The sequence below is a fragment of the Pleurodeles waltl genome, chromosome 9, assembly GCF_031143425.1.
Source record: "Pleurodeles waltl isolate 20211129_DDA chromosome 9, aPleWal1.hap1.20221129, whole genome shotgun sequence".
In the NCBI taxonomy this organism is placed as follows: domain Eukaryota; kingdom Metazoa; phylum Chordata; class Amphibia; order Caudata; family Salamandridae; genus Pleurodeles; species Pleurodeles waltl.
The window spans coordinates 1,155,500,998-1,155,519,425 of NC_090448.1; positions in this window are offsets into that span (position 1 = coordinate 1,155,500,998).

An 18,428-nucleotide genomic window follows, 5' to 3' on the forward strand; every position below is an offset into this window, starting at 1 on the left:
GGCCTTTAATGGCCAGTATAGCTCACTACGGTGGGCTGTAAGGCTATATTAGAACATGACATAATTTTTAACACTATTGAGGACTTGATGTGCACTATTGCCTAGTTGAAGTCTGATAACCCACCTGAGTCTAGGGCTGCAGGCCCCAGACTCTCCCATCACTTGGTGGGGTCCGCAGGGCATTGGGGCTCCCTTCTGTGGAAAGGGTTGACAGGACACTGTCCGGCATTTTCCATGTTCCCTCATTATTTGGTAAAAAGGGCGGGGGAGAGTTGAGGGGGGCGAGGTGGACTTTAAGATTGAAACTTCATCACAGAATGGGAAAAGATGTACTTTAGCTGGAAATTATTCCAATAGGAACCACCGATAACTCGAGCCAAGACTCGCACATTCACAGAATTTTTGCAAAGCTTCGTCTTAAGTTCTGTAACAAACGGTGCCTTAAACGAAGTGCCAATGGAGAATACAAACTATTTAGGGGTGGGTGAAGTTGTAACTCAGATGGCGTTTTGAATGTTATATCAAATAATCCTCGGGCAGTGCTTAATTTGTAAATAAAAACGTGCCGGTGCCCAAAGTCCTCCTCTTCAATACGCGGCTGCTGAAATTAAATGTTCGGACACGGAATACTGAGGCAGCGTAATCCTGAAGCCATCTCGGGCCTCTTCAATCCAATTACAGCCACTCCCTGTCCCTTCAGCTCACACTTGCAGCTTTCTGCTTTCTCCCATTGTGACGCCTTTTCGTTTTTTACTTCCTCTGTCTGTCCCAAATGTGTCTTTTGCTTGCAATATATGTTTGAGGCAGAAAATTAAGAGCCGGCCCTCAGAAATAAGTGCCGGTGCTCCGCACCTGAAACCACAAGCACCAATGAAGCACTGTCCTTGGGTGAAATTGATACTTTTTGCAGGTGAAAGTCCCACACAAAAGCCATTTGCAGGATGTTTTCAACAAAATACTGTACTGGAAATTTAGTCGGCTATTGGTGGATTACTCCCCCACAAAAAAAAAAACTGTTTGTGGATCTTGTGTACACTATTAAAAAACTTAACAAACTTCATGACATTTTCTACATTTTATATGCAGTTTCACGCAGTTTGCAGAAATAATGCCCTCCAGTATGTCACTACTCCAGTTTTTATACTTAACTTGTTACTTTTAAACTCTTCAAACATAAGACCTAACCTAGGCATAGGACAGTAAACATATTTCTACAAAATAAAAAATTCGGAAAGCTGGTTCTGCAACAAATATATCGGTCAAATGAAAACCCCGATTAGACAGCTTTTCTTAGCAGAAGAAAATGCGACGTTTATTTTAGTAATATAATGTAAACAGCTCCCCCTCGTGGTTTGAAACTGTCACCAAATTAAAATAGAAAAGAGGCGCATTGGGAAAAAGTTGAGAACAATATGAGGCAGAGTGGCAGACATTGTGAATGGAATGGGAGGCAATTCCATGAAGGGCCAGAAATAACTTCTCAAACATAGTTGACGAGGAGAGAGAAGAGATAATAACTTCAAAGAAACTTTGATAGAGACAGGAAAGAAAGGGGAAGAGTGTGAAACAGAAAAATGTTTTTCTCAGGGAAGAGGGCAGACACAAACGTTTACGAAATGTACCGTTTCAATTAATCTTACAATTACTTTGTGAGTTGGTCCCAAGACATCTAAATTAGGAGCACAATGGGAATATTCAGTGACTGTTCATATAGAAAAGATTGTGCCCTCTTTGCATTTTTACTACTAGGGAGTTGAACATTTAGGGCTGATTCACAAAGGTGTTTATCAGCACCTAAAGTGACATGGGCACCATGAACCCCCACTTCAGCAGCGTGAATAGGGGTGAGTGCCACTGGGTAGCTCTCTGCAACTTAAAGTATTTAAATTGTTTACATCTCCTTTTAATTTGATCCGAGATAGAACTCCTGATGAACTCATGGCACTGAAACCTCTTAGGGCAAGATGCACCCAGCTCATCACATCACCTAAAGCAAAGAACTATACCGTTACCATCAATGAAGCCACCAAACAGCAGCATGACATTTTTAAAGTCAATCAAGCACTTCATCAACCTCCTGTCAGACCCACCTGTCGCTCACTAAACAGAAAATTGAAATGCCTTCAGTGAAAAAATGCAGAATATCCCACAGAATTTCAGTAACATCAAGTCTGTTCCAAATCTTACAGCCAACTCCTTCCCATAGAATCCTGCAATGGTCATCCTTCAAAGTCCTATCGCTTGCATATCTCGTTGACATACTCAGTGCCCTGAAAGCCACTTCTCATTAAAACTAACTAGTTACTGAATGACTACCCGTCTAGCTTCAGCTCAACTGCAGTGCGGATACCGCTACCTTACACAACGTAGATGATGCCGTCCTGACCACAGATGACGATGATCCCAGTCTCCTGATATTGCTGGACGTCTCAGCTGCTTTGAACATACTCAACCATCCCACCGCCATAGGCAACCAGGAGTCTCAAATGGGATTCACTGTAAAATCCACTGGTTCTTGCCTTACTTTTCCATCAGACACCAGTTTATTTACATGGGCACCGGCAGGTCCAAAGGATCCCTGTCGCCTACATAGTCACTCGGGATTCAAAACTATCCCCTGTCCTTTTCAGCTTCTACATAGAGCTACTTGGTGCTCCACTCCCAGATAACAGCATTAATATGCAAATGATATATAACTCTACTTGAAATTCTCCTGTTCTTCAGACACCCAGTGCCTCAAACAATGCCTGTATATCCGCCAGCCCTGGATGTCCAGCACTTGCCTGAAGCTCAACCCAACCAAGGCAGAATTCTTGCTATATCTCCCAAGAACAAGAAACAGTACAAACGTGGCTCAGTAAGATGTACTTTGACGACCTCAAACCCCAACTTTCAGTGAATGCCGAACCACTTGGATTTACCTCGGCCTCCAACCCCACCCTCAAGGAACACAAGTTAAAAAAAAAAGCCTGCTACCAGCTCTCTCTTCTACAGAAAGTGAAACGATTTCTTCAGAAAGTGAATCAAGAACTTCAGTTCAGCCCTCCATGCTGTTGTCTCTTGATGGCAGTAATACCCTGCTCCATGGCCTCCTAAATTCCACATTGGTACCCCTGCAGGGCATCCTGCACATACCAGAAAATCTCATCCAGAGCGGTAAGAGGTATGATCACATCACCCCCATGCTGATGGAACTCTACGTGCTCACCCTGCTGGCCCGCACCGACTTCAAAACCAGTTGCATCGTTTGCAAAGCCATCACGATCAAAACCCCCACTACAAGCTTAGCTTTCAAACAAGTTCCACATCTCTGGTGGTTCTTGGCACACCCACAGGTGGGAGACAGTCAGGCTCAAGATCAAGAAGTGTAAAAAAGAAAAAAAGGGAACATGCCTTTTCCATCTATGCACTCAGCATCTAAAATATCATCCGGTATCCATCAGAACTTCCTCACAACTGCTCCAATTGAGGAAATAGTTGAAGGTGAACCTCTACACTACACCGTAATACCGTCCACAAACCAGACACTTCTTGCATCGCTTGTTGACTTTAAGCTTATCCTTGACCTTGTACAGCGCCTTACTGCCTTTTGGATGGTTAAACGGTTCAAAAATACAACCTACACACATACATACATAGCCAACAACCTCTGGGCTTCACTGCAACAAGAGCCGCTGTCACTATACTGAAACTGTAGCGTAAAGTGTGTCAATGTGAATCCCACCTCAATTAGTCAATGAGGATTCTTAGTAGTGATGTCACCAGCAGAAGAGTGTTGCAGAGAATAATTTTACATATTGCATAATTTTGTACTGTTGAACAATTATGTACAGTGGTGGATATCAGTCAATCCTAAATTACAAATATCAGGATCTATCACAAAAGGACACATGAGCCTGTAATACATGAGGTACACGGGATGCACAACGGTGCCCTCACGGTCTGTGCGGCAGAGGCAGTTTCATATTGCAGAAAGGGTTGCAGAAGCTTGTGTGGCCCCTTCTGTAATACAGATCATGCCCGTGCACGTATAGCATCTGCATGACCCTAAGAGGACAGTTCCCTCTTTTTTATATGCGCATAGCGGAGGAGGTTAAGCACTCGCCTCTGCGCTGTACTGTATAATGGGCAAAGGCGCAGAGGTGAAGAAAACGTCAGGTGGTGTATTAACTGGGGGGAAACACCCGGAAGAACGAGTCCGGAACCACAAGGTTGTGAAAAATGAAAGCAAAACAACGCTTTCGTTTTCCACGACTTCCTGGTTTTGGTACCTTAACGACGCATGTCTGAACAACATACACGCATGGTTAAGGTACAGAAGTGAGTCAGAGTGGACGTGGTGAGGGAGGAGGTAAGTTGGGCTGGGACTGGGGCTGTTTTTGGGGGGGGCGGCTGGGGGTGATTAGGGTTTGGGGGGGCAGGGTTTAGGTTTTAGGGGCGGGGTGGGGAATCGGGGTAGTTTTAGTTTTTGGGGTGGGGGCTGGGGTTGATTAGGGTTTGGGGGGAGGGGTGGGTTAGGGTTTAGGTTTAAGTGGTGGGGTGGAAGCATGTTGGGTCGTGCATGCTGATTGCTAATGCCTTTAGCAGGAATGCGTTTACAATGGTAAAATCGGTGTAAACTCATTTGTGGTAAAGGCATTAGTGGTTAGAACGAGGTCGTTGTTCCGACCTCGTTGTTGATCCACGGGTGGTTTAGGCACCCGTGGTTCTGAGATATAACCAACTGTGGGCTTCAAAAAGGTCATGCAAAGTTGTGTACCCCATGTGTGTCCCAGAAAGAGGAAAAGGAGTCACATGGACCTGCCCAAGTCCCCTGGCAGGTGGGTGCAGTCACTCAATGCCCCCTCTTCAGGGGGTTACTGTCCCCCTTTGTAAAGCAGGCCAGGTGCCCCCTGCTCTGTGAAAGAAGGAACTTCAGTCAGCCAATCTGCCTTTCGCTCATGAACTTCCCTCTGGGCAGAAGCGTGTTTGCAGCTGCCCTTGGGGCAGCGGATTATCTGTAATAGGGCACACTAACCATGCCTCTCCCCAGAGCACCAATTTAAAGGTGTGCCACGACACCTTCCAGGCAGTGCACCCTATACTTAAAGTAATCCCTGGTGTCTAGAATCTAATGAGAGGAGGGGCAGCAGCGAAGACTCAGAAGAAATGTCTAAGCTTGGTTTTGAATGGCAGAAGAGAAGGGTTGGTGCAGAAGAGAGTCGGGTGCTTTGAATGGACTGAGGGAGACTGGGCCAGCGTGCTAACTTTTTTGAAGACTGTGATTTCAAGAAGCAGAGTGTCAAAGTTACAAAGTAGTAGAGCACCTCCTGAAATCTTCAGTTTCCTAGCCAGATAGTGAGAGGGGTCTCAAAGGATGAGTATGTGGTCAAGCCATCCAAGTTTGTGTGTGGAGCTGCCCTCAATTGGAAGCCCTTTAAAAAAGATTTGCATGGGAGTGACGTGTTCAAAAAGACCTATTTCTCAAATCTGGCTTGCAGCTGCATGCAAGGAGGACTTAAAAAGAGTGGGGTGTATTTTTGTAATGCCTGAGAGGATGGCATTTCCATAGTTTGATCTAGAAAGTGCAAGAGATTGGTCTATGTCTTTAAGGTGCTGTCCAGTGACAAAAAGTTTGATCTCCTTCAGGAGTCTGAGCTGGTGATTAGCATTGCTTGCTATGGTGTCAATGTGATTGTGAAGGTTAAGGCAATTGCTAAGGAAGAACTCAAGAGATTTAGGGGCTGATTTAGAGATTGATGGACAAGTTAATCTGTTGCAAAAGTGATGCAGGACCCGGTCAATCAAACTCTCGATTTTGCCGCCTCATTTAGAGAAGGACAGGCCTTGAGCTTTCTGTCAATAGAGCCCTGTTAAGTCCGTCAATGGAAAACTTCCTCCAAAGGCCCAGTGGAGTAGGGGTTACTGGAGAAAGGGAATTACACTGTCTGCTCTATTTAGCATGCACAGTGTGATGTCCTTCTTTGACTGTTTGGACGTCACCACCAGGAAAAACTTGTCAGTGAGGCACAGAAAAAAATAATGACCCCCCACACCTTTGGGGAAAACTTCCATGTTTCTAATGTTATTAATGTTTATATTTTTCAAAAACAAACTCCCTAAAAACCTCCCACTTTGGGAGTGTGTTCTTGAAAAACTAAAATGTTAATACTAATGGACACCCATCAAAAGCAAGGGTGGCTCTCCATCAGGTGTTTTGCACCTTGGTGGGAACTGTTCTGATGGTGGTTCCTTTCAACGTGCAGAGATGACTGCTGAGATAGCGGTCATCTTTAGATTTAAAAGACGGGCATACCTGTTGGTGGACTTACAGCCCTCCACCACCCTGATGGACTATAATCTGTCCACAAAAGCCTAGATCAGATCCTTAGAGGTTTCAACAATTTTTATGGTGCAGCTGTAGACATTGGCGATCCAATTCCAACCTCACTGGATCAGGATGCAAGATGATTTTGGTGAAAAGAGTAGCAACCAAGAAGGATTGCATTTCAAGTGTGAGCAGTCAGCCAACACTGTATATGATTGCCAGCAGCAGACAGTAGGGAGTTGTCAGCAGAGGCAAATAGAAGGGTCCAGAACTCCAGGAGTAGATGTAGGAGCACTGGTTCCTTTAAGGAACATGAACTCATTTTATAAAAGGTTTCTCATTTGGGATTGCAAACACATGGATGGTGGTCTGCTGTTCCTTGGTGGCCACCATCTCTGTATTTGCAGCCAATCACATGGGGGCTCAAATAGCAACCTTGTTAATTAATATATATAAGGCAAGTTGTTCTGCGGCCCTCTGTGACTTGAAGGTTTGTTTTGCAATGTCTCTTAATACAACGGGCCCTAAAGACTTACATTTTGTATCAGTTACAGGGATTCTATGTCATTGGTTCTTACCAGCTCTAACCTGCATAGGGCTTCTTTTTAATATCTTTTAACTCTTCCAATCTGTCTTTGCCTCCACCTTGCAAGTCTTCTCGAAGTTAGTGTGCCAGGTCCCATGAGGTTGGTCAAAGGCTCACTGGGACAGTGCAGCTTTGTACACATCCCACCTGCAAGAGGAGCGGTCCATAGATCACTGATCATCATTTTTGAGCAGTGCAGTCACATCTGGACCATAGGTAGGTTTAGATCCAAGTGCAAGAAGGACCCAGAGGGTGGGGGTGTAGCACCTACAAGACACAGCACCCAGAGACAGTAATTAAGTATATAATTATGGGCCGAAACGGCACATTTGGGGGTGGACATTGGTATTATAACTCTTCTTATTTGACTTCATGCCCAAACCTCTGCCAAAGTGCGATATAGCCAGGTGGGTGATTTTATGAAGGAGTTTCCATCAGCGAAGGGGGTGAGGCAAGGGTGTGTTTTAGTCCCCTTCTTCTTTCTCCTTTAGCTAAATGGCCTAGAGGATCATCTGGTAGCACGCAGGGGCAGCTCCTCCATACGGGCGGAGGAGCGTCGCCCCCACCAGCAGTAGAAGCTGAAAACCTTTCACCAAGAAGGGATAATAAACTATGTTTATTATCCCTTTGTGGAGGAAGGGGCGGGGCCACAGGGTGATGAGCACCGACTCCCCTCAGAGCTCATGTGTGTTTGGCTGGCTGTCTTGGGCCGGCCAAACACACATGCGCTGTAGGCTATCTCCAGCCCAGCAACACAGTTGGCAAGGGTGCTCCCAGCCAATCCTGACGCTGCTCTGAGCAGCGCAGGATTGGCCGCAGGGCAGGCTGGGAGCCTGTGCCTGAGGGAGGAGACGGAGGAGAGGAGCGGCGCGCGAGGAGCAGGTACGTTTTTATTTTATTTTATTTTTTTTAAATTAATTTTAAGACCCACTCCCACGTGCCACCTGCCCCCCACCCCCATCCCCTTCTGCTCCCCTCCCCCTCCTAATTAGGGAAGCGAGCCGCGACTAGTAGCACAGGGGAAAGATTTGCCTATTATCAACTCACGGCATGTCCCTGTGCTACTCTATGCAGATGACGCTGTTCTTATTTCAAGGACAGCTAATGGCCTTCAATCTGTAGTGGATGCCTTTAACAATTTCATGGGCAATCTTGACCTTAGGAGAAATAGATCTAAAGCCCTCATCATGTAATTGGCGGTAAAAACTGCCTATCGCCACGGCGATGGGCGCCAAAAGACCGTCACGGCGGCTAATATCCGTCCGCCATAATATGACCACAGCCCGATTTCCGCCACAATAAGGGTGAAAATCCTGCTATGGCCATGCTGGCGGATGGCGTTAAGGTGGCACTGCTACCACCAGCAGCACCATGCCAGTAGACCGCCGCCAGCCGTAATATAAGAAATAATACGGCCTGGCAGTGTTCTGCTGGAGGGCGCCGCTGGCGGTAGCAGCGCCCCACCCCGTCCCCTGCCGGAAGACCCCCTGGATTCAGGTAAGCCAGGTTTCAGACAGGGGAGGGGGTGGGGGGTGTTGTGTGTGTGTGTGTGTGTGTGCATGAATGTGTGAGGGTGTGCATGGATGCGCATTAGTGTGTAGTGTTGATTGCATGTGTGTGTGCATGTGTGAGGCTGCTTGTATGAATGCAAATGGGAATGAGTGTCTGCGTGTAAGTTTGGATGTGTGCGTGAATGAATGGGTGCATGCGTGTTTGAATGTGTGTATGCATGTGTGAGTGATTGTGTGAATGTGTGGTGTGTGCCTGTGAGTGTGCATGTATGGGGGGACTGGAAAGGGGGAGAACGGATGGAGGGGGCGGGTGGGGGTAGTATGGGTAGTGTGAGGGGGGAATTCCCTGTCACTGGTAGGGCCTACCGCCATGGTTTTCATGGCGTTACAAACGCCACGAAAACCACGGCAGTACGCAGGGTCATAATACCGCCGGCGGTACAGTATCAGCCGCCGGGTTGGAGATTGTTATCTCCAGCCCGGCAGCTGCTACCGACATGGCGGTCGGTGTGGCCAACCCTCCAATGTCATAATGTGGCGGTATGTACCGCCAGCCTGTTGGCAGTACTACCGCCACATTACCACCGACCACTGGAGTCATAATGACCCCCAAAGTCTTTTGTTATGAAATGCTAGCTGAGGCTTACAAAGTCTAGAAAGTTTGTCCTTGAGGGATCAGAGATTCTAAAAGTTCCCAATTTTACTTACCTTGGTGTGCCTTTAGATGTAGATTTTAATTAGAAAAGTTTAATGAGCATTCACACTTTACAATTTCAAAGATCTATAGATGCTGTTTTTAGATTCTCAAAAAAATCCACGTGCCGGTGAAAGAAATGCTTACTGTTTTTAAAAGTAATTGTTTGTCCTCTGCTTCTTTTGGGCCTGGTGTACGGGGTTACACCAATAGTCAAAGTCTTCAGATAGTGGAGAATAAATTTATTAAATGGCTGCTTGCTGCTCCGTCGGCTATTTCATCATCATTGGGCCTTGCTGAAGTTGGTCTATAGCTGATCATGTTAGAATACAGCCTCTGTTGCTCTGGCTTAAAGTTTGGAGGAACCAGGAAGCCCATTTCTGCAGAGCATTGGTAGCAGATTGCTTTACTCTTGATCCAGCCATGGATATACCTTGTTCAAGTTATGTTAGGAAAAGCGTTGCAAAGTATTTTTTCGCCCCTGACTACCTGCCTGCCGTGGCGAGAGGAAGAACTAAAGAGCTATTTTGGCACTCCGTCCATGATTTGAGCTCGAAGGGGGGTGATTCAGGGCCAGTCATAGATCCACAGAAGTCTCCTCTACATCCTCCCCTGTATCTTCAAATTATTTCCTCTTGGCCCCAAATATTTTTTTTCACTTGGCTTCCCTTGAACACCGTGCATTATTTGGTAGCATTTCCTGTTCAGGCTGCAAGGCTTCACACGCTCCTTTCATGTCCTTGTGACTGTTTCACCTCCCAGAGCACAATGCACTTTCTTCTTTTTTGCAGTTTGTGTGCTGTACTGAGGAGAAGGTTTTTATGCCCAGCCCTTCTGGCCTCAGCTATCAGAACTAGTCTTTTGGCCTTTTCTTATTTGAGAAACCTGGGCTGTGAAGTTCATGCTGTGTTACATTATGTATTAAGCGCTATTCGAATTAATAATAATTATTAGTGATGATACTGTACAACTGCCCTTTTAACTTGTTTTGTTGGGTGTTATAAGTATTTTAATAATTGAGTGTATCTATTGCTTTTTATTGATGGTAATTTTTATGGTTCTTGTGAACCAAATAAATTATTAATGATGATGGTGTATAACTATTGGAGTGTGTAGTATTGTGTACAACTGTATGTTTAAAGTACTATGGGGGTCATTATGACCCTGGCGGTCTTTGACCGCCAGGGCGAAAATGACGGGAGCACCGCCAACAGGCTGGCGGTGCTTCCCGGTGTATTTGGACTGCGGCAGTAGCACCGCGGTCGCACCGCCATTTCAGCCCCGGCGGTGATAATCCACCAGCGCTGCCCTGGGGATTATGACTCCCCTACCGCCAGCCTGTTTCTGGCGGTTTGCACCGCCAGGAAGAGGCTGGCGGTAAGGGGACTCAGGTGGCCCCTGGGGGCCCCTGCACTGCCCATGCACTTGGCATGGGCAGTGCAGGGGCCCACAGGCAGAGCCCCGTCGCGCATTTCACTGCCCGAATTTCGGGCAGTGAAATGCGCGACGGGTGCTAGTGCACCCGCTGCACATCAGCATTGCCGCCGGCTCAATTACGAGCCGGCGGCAATGTTGATGTGACTTTTCCGCTGGGCCAGCAGACGGTAACTCTGTTACCGTCCGCTGGCCCTGCGGAAAGGTCAAAATAGGGAGCCAGCCATACCGCCAGCAATGGCGGTATTCTGGCGCCCGCAACCTCGGCGGTCTGCCATGCAGACCGCCGAGGTTGTAATGACCCCCTTTGTTTCTTACAAAGACAAACACTGGGCTGCACATCCACTTTGCGGGGGCTATTTGTTGATGAACTCTGATCTCGAGCATCTCGAGCTACCTCTCCATTGGTAACTTGAGAGTCGAGTGCATAAGAGGTTATACTCGGTGCAGTCTCCAGTGCCACAGTAGGACGAGCGCAGGGATACTAGTGGCGGACAACCTCAACCCCCACGGTTGAAGCACAGGAGCTCCTGCCTGCCCCGTGGCTCCTGGAGTGGGGTCTGACAAGAAGCAATAAGCAATACCAGAAAAGTCCTTCTCTGCAAATTAAGGTTCTAGCACAACTCCTTTTTTGTTGTTACTAGCTGTGAGGCTAAAGCAGGGTATTGGGATAGGACTGTCCCTGCATAGTAGACTAGATGTGCAACCCCTGCCCTGAGTGATCCCAGCTGTAGGGTATCTGGTATCCTGACATGATAACCCTACCTGCACACTTTGGCCTGAATCATGTAACTGACTGTGAGCCCTTAGCCTGTGTCTCAGTGCTGGAGTGGGGCACTCAGAGCACAATCTAGTCGACACAGGACTACTGTGGTGGGAGGTATTTTTCTGACTGATAATATGAAACAGAGCTTTTTATCTGTTGCAGAATGTGGAGAAGTGTGGCACAATGGTTAGAGCGGCAGACCCTGATGCAGAGATCTGGCCTGGGACCAGGGTTCAATTCCCGCCTCGGTGGGTCTTGGGCTCAATTCCCTTGGACCAGATAATTCTCACCTCTGTGCCTAATCTAATTAATGGGTCCCACTCTGTAACTCTGGGCAATAGCTTGCTTAATCTCCACAACAGCCCTGACAGCGCTTGGATGCCTGGCTTCACCCTGGGGGTTGCCCAGGAGTGGGTGCCTCACAGGAAAAGCGAGGAGGGGTTCCACAGCGGTATGCGTACAGCGCCTTGAGACCCTAACGGGTGAGTAGTGTGCTATACAAGTGCGAAGTTTACAGTTTACAGAATGAGTGTGTGGTACCTATGTGGCCCACTCGATTAAAATTCCACTTCGGTGTAATACCCACATTCTGCATTGACATCCCTATGTGTTTCTCAAGTGTGTGCTGTGTATATAGTGACAGTGAGCAGGGCTCCATGGGTATTGTGAATAAATGGTTACAGAGACCAGTAGGATCCATTGTGAATGCTCCTGGTAAAGCATACCACAAGATGGAGGTTGTAGTACAGCCCCCCCCCCCCACAGATAACAAAAGTTTACTGCCCACAGTCAAGTCTCCCAGAGATGAGACAACATCACCTGAAGTCTGGCATTTTCCTTGAAAAGCTGTGGGTAGGTCTAGGGGCCCGGGCCGGCTTGGTCTGCTGAGGGAGGGCCTCACCATGTGCGGAGATGACTGCCCGAGGAAGAGAATACCAGCTGCTGTGCCCGGAGTCCAGGTTGCCCATCAGGCCAGACTGAATTATATAAGTGTAACTGGTGCAGACCAGAGTTTATTAATGGATTTTTCAGCCTCCCCATAAGTTTCCTAACAAAGACTCTTTATGCCTGACCAGTCAAGAGCCTGAAAATGTGACAATCAGCACTAGTGTGATGTTGCAACTGGCTGCAACGACGTGCTTGCACTGCCTCTGCTGGAACTGAGGTTGGAGAACTTGTGACTCCAAAACATTGGGGGCACCTTTTGGTTGGCTGGTGTCACAACCTGGGCCTGTGCTGCTGCTTCCTGGAGTCAACACATTCCTCGAATGACACCTGTAACAGGGGGCGGGGCCACCGGCACTGCTGCTGTGAGCCGTGAGCAGGACTGCTTGTGCTGCTGTTGTCTGTGGTCTTCGTGCTCAAGGTTCCTGAGCGCCCAGTACTTCAGGTAGACCAACCGAGAGAACTCAAACATTGACTGTGCCTTGTCGCTAAACTGAGTCTGTATTTTCCTTCGTTCAGCTTTGAAGCCCTAAGAGCACATTTTAGAAGTGGGATGCAAGTGTACTGATCAATGGGTTACAGAACCAGAAAGTGTGTTCACATGTGCCATAGTCACCTAACACCTGGGCCATGATCTTGCCTAGCCATGACCATAATCCCATAGTGCCCGTATTAGGACCGCCCGCCTGACTGATATTGCTTTGTGTGGCATTACATCTCGCTGTGTGATAAAAGTACTCCTCTTCTATAGAGAAAAGAAGTAGGCTGGACTGCATTTATTGTCTCTCTTGCATATAAGTTTGACTTCTGAGTCGTTTAGTTTCATCAACTTTATTCGGCCAATACAAAATAGCCATAAAAGCACATAGAAAATATAAATACATATTAAACATACTCAAATCCTAATTCAAAATACAAGTACTAACTAATCATAATAATTAAAAGATAAATATATAATATATAATAACATTAAAACAGACCCCCCAAAATTCACCATTATTACCATCATAAGATAGTAATGAGGCTGATATTGTACTGATCTGCTTCCACCGGGACTAAAAAAACAAAAAACTTTTCCTTATTTGTATAGCATTTAAAATATATAATGCCACCCTGTAACATACATGTGCATTGTCAAGTCTTAACAAAAATTCCAGCGCCACCAGATAGGTCCTTATACTATTTTTTTAAAAAGAGGTTTGAGATATAAAACTCTGAGATATTCATAAAACTTACAGAGTAACATAAAATGCAGAGTACTTTGCTTATTTAACTGACTTCTGAGTCTTTTACCCCTAACACTATCTTGAGCCTGCTCGCCGTCCCTACCCTGAGCGTCAAGTGAGGAGGCAGCAGATTTGACACCCAGTTTGCAGTGCTACTCTAGATCAGGCCCTGGGACATCAGTAGTAAAAGGCCCCAAACACTACGGTGAAGGCCGCTAACCCCTGCTTACTCCGAAGTTGCCCAAAAGATCTCTGACAAAGGCAGTCCTCTCTTTGTGTTGAGCTTTGCACATGATCAGGCGATAACATGATGTCTAGGGCCTTCAACACAGACCTGCTGCAAACAAAAAAAAAGATGGCTCCCGGTCAAGGACCTTTTGCTAGAGCACCTATGGCCAGGATATTTGCAAAAACTGCTGCACCGATCCCTCAGCATCTGCAGATCTTCCAGTGGGTCAAAAGATCCAACCTCCATTGGCAGGAGCAATAAATAGAGTAAGGCATCCAAAATTGCCACAAGACTTCACCAAGTGTCCCCTCCGGTGCTTTTACGTGCACAGAGGTGATGGGTAGCCCACGGCGGTGGAAGCACCAGTGATAGCATGGTCCATTCCAAAGTTTCACATTTTGCATTTTCAGCAGCGATGGCGGCCTTCCCACCTACCTTGCTGCTACTCTACAGGCGGGGCACCGGGCAGGGAATAGAGAGACTCTGGATCCCAACCTTCTACTAAGAACAGTACACAGATGTTCTCTACGGCGAACCTCTATGATGCAGAGTCTGAGGACAGTCCACTTCTTGCTGTTGCATCCAGGGTCTAGGAACAAGAGAAAGCACCTCACACTAGGAGGCATTCCTGTGAGCAAGCCAGCCATCGGTGAGGCGGTAGCCTCATCAATTGTACCAATTATGGTTTCAGATCATGTCGCCATGTCAATAACCATACCAAATGTGCATTCATAGACTTAAAGTAACTCTTGGGGGATGGACAATGAAATTTTAGGAAAGGATTCAGACATCTATGATCTAGATAAGGAAACAAAATGATTTATCCAAGAAAACACAACTACTGACTCCTTTCTATTGATCCTATGGGATACTTTTAAATGTTTCATTAGAGGTCAGATAATATGTCAGAAAAAACAGAGGTAAAGTTTTCACTAAGTATTTTATCCAAGACTTTTATGACTTCCTATAAACAAAAGCTCCAGTGCTGATCCTTCTCTTTACAGACATGGCTTTCATCAGGACACACTGCCTCTAGAATTTATTTTAGTTAACATACACAATGCCATAGCCCTCTCACCCATCCAGGCCAAATGGATAAAACAGTTTAAAAATGTAGGCAGACAACACCCTTCGGAGGTGATATGGGTTACCATATGTAAAATAACCATACGTAACAAATGTGGTCCTTACCTCACACAATGACTACTCTTTTCTATGCACTTAATAAATTGGACTCTGGACACACCAATCTAAAGCTGGTAGATATCAGCAGTTTCTGAAACTTCATAGAGTTATGGGACGACCAAAAACATGTGTTCTTTAGTTGCAAACTAGTACAACTTTACTGGGGGAAGATGGCAAACCAATCATCCCCATTTTTAAAAAACAGAATTCAACTAAACTTCAATTTTGTGTCCCTTGGTTTGGCCTAACTCTTCAGCCCTCACGGAAATGGACATTGCCTTATTAGAGAATATATTAATCATTGCTGTTGAGTTCAGTCTTATTGAATGGAAATCAACAGAAGTGCACACAGTTCATAAGACAGTCTTCCCGGGACCCCCAGAACTTCCCACCGACCATGCAAATCATTAGATCACTTTGTTCAAGAATTTGCTATTGAATAAACCCCTGAACAAACCATCTTTCTTTAAACCAGATTCACTTGAACTCCTGCTCACCATCACACAGGCTGCCCACCTGCTACCCTCTCCATACCTATCCCGTGCTGTCCCTATCCATCCAACTTCCCTTTCTTTGCTCTTTTTTTCTTTTTCTGAGGTACACTATCCACTCATAACTAGGTGTGGGCAGAGTCCCGCTACGTGGAACTCTACGACGTGACCACATAACTCTGCCACGCTACTTTGAGTTCTGCAAGTGGTGGAGTGCATTAGGTCTCGCCGTTCGCGCTAATTTTTAGCACCGAGTGTTTGTCCCGCGCTGAAATATCCGTGCGAACCGCACCACAAGCAGCACAAGAGGGCGCTGCTTCTTTCCTGCAGCTCGAGTAGATTTTCTACTCGACCTGCAACTTCCTCAACGCAAATGGACATTTCTGAAAGCGGGCGGTAGCGACCATCCGAGGTCGCCATCGTTGTGAAATCTCACTGTGAGGTGGTGATTTTCCTTGTTCGCGCTCACCAACTTAACGTTGGCGAGTGCAAATGCGGAAAAAACTCTGCTCCACTACATGGTGTTTTTCAGAATTCCGTGCTCTAAGTGGAGCGCAGAGCGGGAAAAATTCTGCCACCTCCGCGAGCGGAGCGGAGTTCACCACCCACCCCTACTCATAACCTTCACCCAATCAGTGGGCCAAACATCTCACAGTTATAGTTATTTCCCCCAGATGTCATCTTTGGCATTTTGTTGCACCAACATGTATGTGTTTCACCTGCATTCGGCTCCACCAAATCTGTATCAAAATTACATGAGATGTTTAACTATTTTTTATCTTCAGCTCAAACCTATTGTCATCATGGATCAAATAATCATAGATCTCATTATTCTCTGTAATACTCCAGTGAAGTTTTTTTTTGAGCCGTGTAAGCAAACTTTACCCAGCTATGGGCACCCAGACCATGAGGTGGCAAACCCCAAGGCAATGGTGAGGTGGATCCAGAACTGTAGAAATCCAAAAGCAACCCTGAAAAAAGGCTGTTTGTGGCACACAACCCAGTAATAGAAGCTGAACTCGAGAGCTTGCAAAAAGGCCTTTCAAGATGCTGGATTCAACCGCAGTTTTGTACTTTTTTAATGCGTTGCATTGGTCTCACGGGATTCAGGCACTGTAAAAACAAGCATTTGCAATACAATGGGTCTCACGTTGGTTTGAGTTAGAGCTATTAGCATTGTAAATTCCTAACTGGACTTTTCTTGCCACATACATTGAAAATGAAGAGTAAAACAGTTGACATAAGCGAGCCGATTCAAAGTGCCATGGTCGCCATGAGCGGGATCGGGAAGGAGAAACACAAAAGGAAAAAGAAGTTCACTCGCAGTCAAACGTATTGGCAAACATACAATTATCCATGTAAGAGGGTCGATGGCCAAGGCAGTAACAAAACTGCCCCAATGAGGGACAAGCGTAAAGCATTTACCAATGATAACAAAGGATTTTTGAAAGGCAAGCCCATGAACGAGTGATAGTGATGGGCGTGAGGTGGGATCTGTTATATGCCCACAGATAGATTACTACAGGCCAGAGCGCTTGCACGCTCAACCTAAAAAGGCTCAAGCAAGGTCAAGCACTAGAATAGATGTCTGACTTTGCATGGAAGGTGGGAGCTTGAGAGCCGTAGGCCATGCACAGCATGGGTTGAGCAGCTAGAGTGGGCATGCATGGGTTGGGCATCCATGGTGGGTCTACTGGGAAGCTTCAGCCAACCCACACTATGCACGACTGACAGCTGTGCACATGGGTTGTTGAAAATAAGGTCAATCATGAAAAATACCAATGAAATTCTTTGGAAAAAATCACAGTTAGAGCATGAGGTATGTTTGAGGCTCAAATGCGCAAAACTATTGAAATTCACCAGTTATCTTCTGCAATGCACCCAACTTACAACAAAACTCATTAACAAAACTCAGGGTAGAAGGTCATGTAAAAAGACTTCTTTGCCAGGCCACGCATGTACAAAAACAGTTACGTTGTGAACCACAAGGCAGATGACTGTGAGTTACTCTCTGCGCCTTGCAAAACATAACTGGCTACTATGTATGTATACCTGCATTTATTTTACATAGTGGCGGTTGCCACTGAGTAGTTATGGTTCAGCCACACTTTCCATTTGAAAGGCATTTTGTGATTTGCTTATATCTTTTGATCCAGAGAATAAATTTGCATGGATCTTAGCAGCCTATCAACTAAGTCAGCATGGTCAGTTCTGACCTGGCAAGTTTTATGAAGATTCGTCCACAGGGAAAAAAAGTAAAAGGGGGAAATTTTAGCTCCAATAGGAAATGTTGCTGCAAAAACCACTGAACAGATTTACACAAAACGTATCATGAAATAGAACTTTTCTCAGAAAATGTGCTTTTTAATTTGATGTAAATCTGTCCAGTAGATTTTGAGATATTTGCATGTGAAAAACGTGCCTTGTGGGCCTTAAAGGGTTAACACTTTTGTATATATTCTTTAAAACTCACTTCAATCACAGTTTCTATTTGTTTACACAAAGCGATTGGGTGGAAGCACCCAGGGACACAATTAGAACGTGAACGTGTGCTCCAATGGCAGTCACGGTAGAGTGTGGTTACAGTGGCTAACACATGTCCTAGTTTACACACAAACCCCACTCACCCATAACATCACTCAGGGCCACGGTCAGGGACTTGAAGGGGCTCTCCAGTAGCACCAAAAGTACACAACTAATTCAATTAATCACAAGTATTGGAGGACAACAAAGGAGTAAAAGAAACAATGAGATGTGTGTGTCCAACACATGCCCAAGTACTCAAACACTTCACTCAGTCGGTACACGCTCAGGGCTACCCTCTAGAAAACTAGCGCTTTGAAGGAAAGATTGGCACTGTTAACTATTTGCTGTCTAACAAAGAACCAAGAATGCAAGCACCACCATACATTCGGGGGTAATCACAGAGAAGAAAGAAAGGTAAATTATTACCAATCAGATAAGAAATTTCTGATTCTTAAAAGAATGTTTTTTCCAACTAGTCGGTACAAATACATTGTGACTGAAGTTTACTACAAGAAGAAGGGTAAATTT